General features: G+C 39.9%; 1 long non-coding RNA gene across 2 annotated transcripts; it reads right to left on the bottom strand.

Moving 5' to 3' along the window:
* Window positions 1-350: 350 nt before the first annotated feature.
* On the bottom strand, window positions 351-9957 carry LOC126875926 (uncharacterized). 2 transcript variants are annotated; one of them, XR_007693774.1, is made up of 3 exons: window positions 9584-9957; window positions 7415-8104; window positions 351-3487 (listed from the first exon to the last, which is right to left on the bottom strand). It is a non-coding gene; the product is annotated as an uncharacterized LOC126875926 (long non-coding RNA). The 2 variants fall into 2 exon arrangements; XR_007693775.1 differs by having other exon boundaries at window positions 9698-9957.
* Between the last annotated feature and the right edge of the window lie 999 nt (window positions 9958-10956).

Raw genomic sequence — 10956 nt, 5'->3', positions numbered from 1 at the left:
GTGATAGAAAGCCCGACGCCGAGATTGGAAAGAAAATGGTAAGAGTGAGGTAATGGGACGAAGTACTTAGGATACAGGGCTATGTACGTGTATGAGATGATTTTGGGCAATGAAGATGCTCGTTGTAAGAAAGTAGCGATGTGTTTAGATACGTGTTTTGTGTTGTTGGAAAATTAAGGATTTTAGGTAAAGGTTTGAAATAAACTTGAGCGGTTATACATATATTGGAACGTTTGATTACAGGAAGATAGTGGCTATACTGAATTCTAAGCACTTTGATTTTGTTTTTTGGATTATCTTGTTTTATTAAGCATTGTTTATCATTGGCAGCTATCGTGGATAATAGAATAGATAAAAGAATAAACTGATCTCATTTTTTATCCCTCTTATTCCTTACGCGCTTTAAATGCAATTCGTTCTTCTTTTAACAGTCATTAGAGATAGAGAATTCCGAATTTGTAAAGGCGTTCGTGTATGGTGATCAAAAATATATCTGAAATAAAAAAATGATGTTGAATGAGAGATAAATTTTGCGTTAAATTGAAACTACAGAACTTTTCCTGACAAACGAAACTCCTTTTCTTCTTTTTATTGTCTTCTTTTTAAAAGCGTTCTACGAGTGAACCATCCACCACGAACGAATCGTTGTCGTTTACACGGCCATGTTCGCCACGCGAATTTACGCAACCATTTGGAAAGGCGCCTTTGTGATTTGACACGCGTGGCGATGTCAGATGTTTAAAATTACGACTCTCTGACCGGATCGCCTGGTATCGGGCTAATCCAAAAAACGTTCTTGCGTCGAATCGAATTTTTTCTAGATGGATAGAGTCGCACGTGTCAGCCTCGCGGTCGGATTGCCGACTATGCCGTTTAAGATTGAAACCCGATTTAACTGTAGGAACCGTGAATGCGTTCGTGGAACGAGGATCAAGATGCATGTTTCGCGAATTTCATTGAACACGTGTCTTATTATCTACAGATATTTTTGAAACATCTATCGTTCAAAGGGGTTAAAGGATTGATTGCAAATAATTTTATTGTTCGTTTTTAAATAAAACTTTATCGTATAACAATACCATACACAAATATAATATCTGAGATTAGTTTGAACAGGGTAAAAGATAATATTTGGATAGTTTCAGATTCATGTTGTAGCAAGAATCAGGTAACGAATAAAGTTTCTATGACACTATAAATTACGTATTTCATCAATTATATTTGCTATTCTTAATACTTTGCTATATGATTAATTCAGATTGATCTTTCATAACTAAAATGTAACGCGCCTTAAAAACTATTCAAGAATTTCAGTGCGCTCATAAGGTATAATGACATTCACGAATCTCTTCAATCCTAGTCTTCATTCATCTTGTCATAATAAGTAGAATAAATATAATACAATCAGTATCCAGAATTTCGTGTCAAATACACGCACCGAAGCTCATCATACACATATAATACATCTACCAAATCATTGGAAAATACAGCACGGAAAACAGGGGATGATAAAAACGTAAATTAATCCTCTCCTCCCATAATACGGAAGATCAGCGCAGTCCTCTTTTTAATAATATACACAAAAATCGAAAACACGTTGGAATCACGACACTTTCAACTCTTCCGTCGAAAGCAACGATGTCGAGTATCGAAAATGCCAGCACTCACAGCACGGAATAATAGTAATAATTACGATGGGTTATAATATCACTATACACGCACTTAAACATCGAATTAACCCACGCCAAGTAACCCTAGGCTATATTGAGAGTAATATGTCTATTACACGTCTTTCCTCTGTCCTCCCTCTTTGGCTGTTCTCCTCGCCAGTAAATTACGCGCGCCCCGTTTTCTCATTAACGTGTGCGTGTGCACCACCTATAACCTTTGCTTGTTGGTACGAAGCATCGAAAAAAAAAAAAAAGAAAAAAGCGAAGGAAAAATAAATATAAAATAAACGACGCGTCCTTCCGACACGAGCAGCCGCGAAACGTCGATGTAATTAAATTCCTTTGGGCGATTATTTCGTCAATCGCCGCGCGCCCAATTTACATTTTCAATGAACGCGAACGCCCGTTTAAATCGATCCTCTATGAGCATATAACGTGCTTATTTCAGAAAATTTCTCCGCTGTCGGTGACTTGGTGAACGGAATTCTAGAGAATTTCAAGGTTACTTAAAATTATACATAATACTGATACGATATTTAATTTTATGATCGGTATACAGAAAAGAAATTGAATCTAGAGAGAGAAAAAAAGAGTTTAAACAACTTAGTATCATGGATTAATTACTAGTAAAATTGTTAGCCTCACAAAGTGTGATGGAATATTTCGACACGGTCCCAAGATAGAAAAATTGAACAAGGTGATTGTTTCTTATGATACAACAAAGTTAAACAGTTTTCAAACATTCCTCCATATCCATAAGTTCATAATCTTTGACTTTATACCATCTTAAATTTCTAAATCGCAATCTTAATCAAACAAAAAAATTCTCAGAATCGTCTATGCACCCCTTAAATCTACACTATTCAATTACTTTTTTCTTTTTATTACCCAAGTGAAGTTCTCGTATCACCAAGTTATTCATAGACTCTTACTCACAACAAAAATAAACAAATAAAATTTCACAACAAGTGCGTGAGTATAGTCGCGCACCAAACTGCATGCACCCTACTACCCTTAACCCAAATTTCATAACTCTTTATCTTCCCATCTCAAAGCGGGGAAAGATCATAGTACGATCTCGATAAAGACGAAGAAATCAAAGGAGCTGCGTGCATCGAGCTCGATCCACGGCTGGCTATTCGTAGGTGCTGGTGGTTGCATGTCGTCGAGTCTGTGGTTCGCAACGCGCATCGAGCGTCGCGCTGATCCAACCCTCCGAAAAAGCAGCCGGCAAGAGGCCGGCTGCAACCCTCCTATCGGCATCGCTCCGCCCCGTGCCACCACTCTGGCTGCACCCCAATAGTGGCGCGTCCGCGTATAGTCGCCTATAGGGCTGCACCGAGCACGTCGATGCACCGCCACGTCCCTTTCGCGCTCGCAACCCTTCGCTGGTCCATCCGTCCGTCTGTCCATCCGCATCCCTTCCAACGATCTGCATTCTACGCGCCATCCATCTCATTCGCGGTGCGAGCCAGCTGCGGACTCGAATGTCGTTGCTGTTAACTACTCGCGGATATTTCTCCTTTCGAGCAGCCTTCCTCGCCTCGAACCACCCCTTCCACTGCTGCTTTTTCTTTTTATCTCCCTGTTGCTCGTCTCTGTCTAACACACACGTGTCTCCTCCTCGATGTTTCTTCTTTCCTTCTCTCTCTATCGCTCTTTTGCAGTGTTCTCAACCCTCCTACTACCCCTGCATGGAATGCCGAGTGCATGGAAATCTCTATTAGGAACTTCCATTTTTCTGCCACAATGGCGTTACCCGCTTCTTCGCTGCCTCTTTTGCCACGCGTATGTGCCGCGAGGGAGCACAGCGATGTCTGCAAGAAAGAGAAGGTGGAGATGAGACGAGATTCTTATGGATGGTCCGTCGTTATTATTATTATGAAACAAGAGACTGGCAACCGTTGAAGTCGCGCTTATCGTGATTAAACGTCTCGCTTTTACGGGGCATCTTTGATCAACGACGTTTCTTTGAAATAGATGAGTTTGTTATTGCATTTATGAAGAGTTTTAGTAGGTGGAATAGATTGACTTTTTGGGTGAGATTCTTTGGTACCATTGCTAGTGGTCAGCCTTTATCAGATATTATTGAATTATTACAAAGGTAAAAATTTAGTTTATAAGGAAAAGAATTAACGTTGATAATATTCTCTTATATTCTCTCTAATATTCTCTATAAAGATATTCTCTTTTTTAAAATATAATTAAAATGTTAAGGACTTTAGTAAAATAAATAAATGTAGATTGTAAATAATATTTTTATCAAGGGTTTATTTATTTCTTGGTCAAAATTTAAACAAATTTTTTCTTAGAATTCATATTTTCGTATAAAAATAGAATAATGGGATTATCATTTTCAAGTTTTCTTCTTAAGATATTATTAATAGTAGAAGGATATCGGAATTTCTAGAGAACTATGTAAAAATAAAACTCGTTTGGGCGTTTGGTTGGTAACTCATTTTTTTTATTATAGCAAGATATACAGGATATCCAATACATTAGGGAATAAATAGCGATCCTGGTTTTTGTAGGCCAAATAGTCTACTGAACGAAAACGTTGGCGGATCGTTAATTTGAATATTGCTGAGGTGGATTTCTACGCTTTGAGCTTCCACGTTACGATTCGCTATTCGGCACACTCGACGATGGACCCACTAATTTTCCACATATAAAAATCTCCATGTTGAACCATTATTCATTCAACGTTACAAACATTTGTTCGATCTGATATAAACATTTCTCTTTTAATAACAAGCATTCCACAAACATAATTCCATAAGTTTTAGTAAATCTTCACAAATTAACTTCTATATTTCCTAAATTAATTACTAAAAGACATACATTTCAACTTCTAAATATCCAATTTTCTTCATTATCTCAAAGAGGCAAACTCAAAAGTAGAACTCATTCAAACATACATACACAAGATCAGTCTCAACTCGTCATACAAATATACACGGTGAGTCGTAAAACTAGAACACAAAATACTGTCAAAAATATTATCTATATCGGTAAGTGTATTGAGAAATACTATACGAAATTAAACGATTTCAACGTAGATTATTTTGTTTAGAAGATAACTTCACAAATCAGAGTATTATAATCGCACATGAAATTGCACAAAAAATGACTCATTAACTTCTATCATTTTGTACGATAGAATACTATCTATATGTCATTAAAGAAGAAACATTTCAAAAAGACACGAACAGTTTCGAAAATATATCAGATTTCATTCTTACGTGGCTCACTCTGTATATAACACTCCATTACCAATTACACGACTAGTTTTACCATTTAAACACGCCAGTTATCAAAGCAGAACGCTGTGAATATCCTTCAAAAGCGAAGCAAACTTAAGTACAGCAGAAGCAAGGATTTTCCAAAAATAAGTTGCAACGTTTGGTTAGTCACGAAAGTTGTCCACGTCTGAGCCGGACGTCTCAATTCGCGCGAACCGATGGATTCGCATCTGAACGAGTGCAGGTCGCCTTAAAAGATACCTCCTCCCTCCTACCCAGTTGGAATGATCGAGAAGCATCTCCAGCATCCATCCCCTCTTAGAACGTTACCGCTCCCCGTCGTGATTCACGGGTGAAGAGGACACATCGACTTTAAACCTCAGGCAGACAGGCAACCTCCAGACCCTGGCGCGGAGTCTCCTTTCATTAGTTGGAGTAGGAAACCAGCCAGTCAGCCAACCAACCAACCTACCTACCAACTAACCATCCATCCAACCACCGCAACGACCTACCCACCACTACCAGCTCTGCCATCATCACCGACGAGGCCAGGCTTCCATGATCCACTCTCGTTTCTGGCGCCCGGCTCCTGATCTTGCGTGCGGTTGACTCGTTTTCAATGAATACAATGCCGGGGCAGATCATATTGAATATGAAAACGGGAAATCAACGAGTGCCTTCCCTCTCTATAACGTTTCACCGTCTCTACTCCTCTATCTCTTCCTCGTCTTCCTCTTTCTTCTTCGTTCCACCCTTTGCTTCGTCTCTTTCACCCTTCTTGCGGATCTATCCGACTCTGTCCTTGCAACAACGAGCCCCCGAGGCGGGATATCCATGGGCTCCGCTTTGTCGAACCGAGTCAAAGAGATACGAGAAAGAAGGGTACAAGAGGAGAGAGGCGAGGGTGGGGGATGGGGGGTGGGAATGATATCGTGTCCGAGCATTGGGCTCCGTGAAAATCACCGACAGCGATACCACCAACGCAGCTTTAATCGTTGCACGTCGGATTAGCGGTCGGCCCTGCTGCTTTCCTGGTTAACCCGGATCGTAGAAAAGCGCGCGCTGTCTAACTAAGGCTCGCTGGCTTTTTCCCTTAGATCGGCTTAGGACTTTCTTGAATTGTCTCATGGATGTCGCTGGAAGTATCGTGCTGAGAATAGGTTGGTGGATTTTTGAGATCGTGGAGAGGTTTAAGAGAAAGTTTGGATTAGGATGATGAGATTTGACGAGGTTTTTGATTATGTAACTTAGAAATACTTTCTTACGGAATTTATCGACTAACGGAGAATTGGATTATATTGAAATTCAATATTATTTATAAAACGTCATAGAAGTAAGTAATTTCTTAGAAATTCATAAACATTCGCAGTAACTATGAATAAGATATAACCAAATATTTTGAGAAACCAATCAGAAATAAAAAACAGCCTCTAGAAAATCCTTTTTCTAACGAAAAGGGAGCGCAATCGTGAAGGGTTGGTCGACAACCTTTTTCGTACTCCAGCCGCGATTTATACAACGCTATTGCTCTTAATCATCGTGGAGGGTGGGTTTCAAAATCGAACGAACAAGAGAGAGAAGAAGAACGGACGAACTGTTAACGATTTCGTGTGGATTGTGTTTTCTTTGGCCCGGATCATCCCCACCATATTTCGTTCCCGTGGTCTCCGCCGGCAAACACACTTCGTTAGGCGATCCACTCTCCGTTGTTTCCGAGCGCTGGCAAACTATGCACTTTACCCTCTAAACAACCAGTACCTTTAACCCACTTATAACCCTAACGTGCCGTAGACACATATTCACGGCCAAAGTCGACGCACGTAGTTTTATTCGTGTCACGAGATTACTACTATTTTATCGTTAACACGATAAGATGTTTTTTCTTCTGATGTGAAATCAAGTAAAATTTCTTACGTGAAATTCTTGAGTGAACGAAGGATTGTATTAAAGTTAAAAATTTAATTATAACACTGACAGGTTTTGTGTCGCATTAATAGGATTAGATGAGATTAGATTGGACTTGTGTCCGATCAGACTGCAGCTATTTACGCATTACTGAGAAATTTATATTGGATAATGTACAAAAGTATATAAAATATCCAAAGTAAAATCCACTAGTTATAATATATAATATATATGATCTTCTGCTTCTCTCTCGTCGATTCAGAATCATTACCTACCCCGATTACACCAATCCTTTAACCCCATTCTCGCATAAAGCAAACCATTCTACCCCGAGAATCAATCAGACCTCGATCCAAGTCCTCGCTGTCCTAAATCGAACCTATCAAGTTTCCAAACTTGACTCAAGATCCCGGAAGAGAGAAGAACAATTTCCATTTTCAAGAGATGGTGTTTCCAAGAGGGAGAAAGTGGGCCAGGCAAAGGGCTGACAGTACACGATCTCCACCAGCTAAGAGTCTTACTGAACGTAAAGATCGTCGGAGCAGAATGTAGGCTGGTAATTAACATTCTAGATTTTTCAGCGGAACATGTACATACCTACGTAGGGCGGGAGCATTCGCCGTGAGAGGTGGACTGGTTTCACAAGCAGATGCTCGATTCTTCGGATGTTCTCGCGTATGGGCAAACTCCCGCGCAGGCAAAGGTTTCTGTTACCGGTGCTCCTCGGCGTTGTCGCTACTGCTGCCGATGCAGCCGCTTCCGGCTGGCCTCTTCAGCCCTTCGTGAGTGGGAATCCGACGTCGACAGTCGGCGCACAAAGCTTATTATGCCGGCTTGGCTCTCTTCAGAGCCCCGAAGAGGATGGGCTCGTGCTCGCTGTGCCATACCACGAGTTAAGTCGATGGCACTCGACGAACATCCTTCCTGTCTACATCCTCGATTCGGCTGTACGAACCTTCTTCCCGCGCTACCTCCTTAACCCGTCCTCCCTCTTTTCCATATGATGCTCCTCTCGTTTTGCCCTTCTTCTTTATACGAGTGTATGGCGAGGTTGCTCTCTCGCCGTCTGTTCCGTCTCTCCTCTCTTCGGTGCCTCTCCTCGGCATTCCTTTTGCCGTCGACCAAGCGTCTTCGTTTTTATCTTTCACCGTCTCGCTCGCGATTTTCCGTTTTTGGAGCTCGAACTGAGTTGTAAGCGAGCTTTCAGCCCTCTGTAAGGTTAGGATCCTCTCTTTGCTAATTGGTTGTCTGACTGAGTTTTGAGAGTCAGGTTTTCGACTGGAAAGGCTACAATTTTTTTTATATTTATATATAATTATTGTATTTCTGTCGTATTCGTGTTGTGCATGCGAATGAATTTGTGGAAGTGAATTATTTGTTTTCAGAAATGATTATTAATCATGTACTTGTGTAGTGAAATTAAGAAATTAATGAAAAGTGGGGTTGATCGGATTGACCTTTACTAGGAAATGTATACATTGAAATATCTCAATTAGAAATTTTATTAGCATTTTAACGGCACTCGACTGTTTCGAATATATTGATAAAATTTGAAAACAATCTGAAAATGGATATAGCAATTGCAAAATATTTAGTGTAAGTAATACACATGTTAAAGGGCCGTCATAAAAATGTTCAAGGCTTTAACAAGTATATTATTGGAAACAATCATTGATCTTCTAGAAGGTGTATTTACTACCCTTAACCTTAAAAAATGTTTATTTCGAGCATCCAAATTCTCCCTTGGCCGCGTAAACATTTTAACCCCGGTCTGAATTTCAGCTTTTCAAATTGGGGGAGAACAGCGTAGCGACGGACAAAGTTATTCGCGCGTCGAGCGTCGATCGGCAAATGGGAAGTCAACAAACTTCCACCATTATTTACAAGCATTATCGCGTCGAGCGTGCGTAAACAGGGATATTTGGCCTGGCCTATGTAGCAAGCTGAAAATCGTCCGCTGACAAATCACCGACGATGGCAAAACGCAAAAAAGCCTCAACTAAATTTGCTTGTCTTTAGCGAGTAAATACTTTTTCCATCGAGCGAGCCCGGCACTTTGTTTGCGCAGCAACGATACCACAGAACAAATTGCTGTTCGATAAATGATATTATATCCGTGAATATACGTTTAATGAATTCTACACGATGCATAATATTCAGAAGACAAAGCGTTGGTTACTATTCAGAAATTTTATAGCGCGCAGCTTTCGAATTGCAGGATGTCTATTTTTATTTTACTGACGATGAAATTATTTGATTTATCAAAGTAAGAGAATATTGGATTGTTGTTTTGTAAATGGCTCAAAGACTACGAAGTTGGAATTGTGAATTTGGAATTCAAAATTTTGAATTGGATTTAGAAAATACATAACATAATATGTTATATTTAATCAAATAATCAGAGCGAAGATGATAGCGAAATAGTGTATTGAATAAAAATAAAAATATTTGTCTTGAAGGTTGTTTATATTCTATTAACATCAGAATTATTCAGTACACTAAAATGAAAATTTGCATTAACTAAAGTTTGGAGAATAAGAATAAAGCAAGAAAATCCATCAAAACGGTTAGTGTAATCCTTCTTCTTTATAAGAATACAAAAATACATAAAGTATATAACAATATCTGCTATTTAATATTAGCAACAGTAGACGCTTTCTGAGTTATTCGACCGTAGAACGAAATATTCCTACAAATCGAAACCTAGTAAGATTTTCATCATCACTCGATATCCTAATCGAAAGGTACCATTATCATTCAACTCACATAAATAATCACCGCAAATCCTCTCTTCCGACAACAAGTATCACCCACCTCATATCCATCCACCTTAAACTTCTACGTGCACACTCACACTTAAACGTGCACACTCACACCCACCGTTTGCGAAGAAAGTTCCATCTCGCGCCATCTAGCATACAATTTTCCACGCGTCTACATCCACCAAGAACAACTAAAAATTCCAGATACATTCCAGAGATACCTACGCCAAATACAAATCGCACAAGGATAAAAAAAAGAAGGAATGACCGGAAACTGAATGGAGCCGGAGAAACGATAGAGAAACTACAGAGAAACGAGGAACAATTCGATCGCGGATGGTGTGCCGGAGAGCTCTGTGGCTCGACTGATCGCCTTCTACCTCGAAAAGCCTTATATAGGCTTCCCCGAATTTTGTGGTCCACTTAACTAGAAAACCTGGTGCTTATCCGACTCCGGAGCCGCTGCAAAATTACACGCTTCGGCTTATCAAGCCGTGAAACTGGTATTAAGCGTCAGACGAACGAACGCGCGGGTGCTCCTGCACGCGCGCGAGGAGCCTTCGCCGGAGAGCTGAACCCGGAATGCACCAGTAAGCTCGTTTCCTAGGGTTCCTGCAATATAACTATATACACGGATATCGTTCACCTGACCGACCACCCTGACTTTTCGATCGGAACACGTCCGTGCCGAATCGACCCCCGTTCCTCGTGGACAACCACCCCCGCCCCCTTACTCTACGTTTTCACTCCTCTTCCGGCGATCCGGCTCTCTCGAACATACATCGACTCTGATATTTCTTTCTCTTCTGTTTTTACATTTTTGCTTTTTCGTTTTTATTTCGCGAGAGACTTGCACTCGATGGCACGTGAATATCGTGATGTGTCTTTTGAGAACCGTGAAGTTATTAGTGCCTGGGAATAGAGGATAAAGGGAGGGTTGGTGATTTGATAGAGGAACAAGGTTTTAAAAAATATTGGGTGAGAGTGGATTTAGAGACATTTCAGGCGAATTTGTGCGAATTTTGGGTGAAAAGGGAAGCGAGAAAATGGGGAGGAAAGGGTGGAAAAATGTACATCTCAATATTTAGCTCGAAATTTGTTTTGATATGAGTTATAAAACTTATCCATTTAGTTATAAAACTTAACTTTGATATGAGAAATAAAACTTATCGTAATACATTTTTATACAATATATTTTTTCGTAAGAATTAGTTGAATTTATCCGAAAGAATTTCTCCACTTATATGCTCGCCATTGTATGTACTTCGTACGATCTTCTCACAAATTTTTTATCTATAAAAATGTCGAAAATTAATTAAGGTAACTCGTGCTACAAAATCTCAGATTATTTTTTTACAAAGATATCATTCCACCATT

Source organism: Bombus huntii, chromosome 2 (assembly GCF_024542735.1).
Source record: "Bombus huntii isolate Logan2020A chromosome 2, iyBomHunt1.1, whole genome shotgun sequence".
Classification (NCBI taxonomy): domain Eukaryota; kingdom Metazoa; phylum Arthropoda; class Insecta; order Hymenoptera; family Apidae; genus Bombus; species Bombus huntii.
This window is presented reverse-complemented; position numbering and strand designations above follow the sequence as displayed.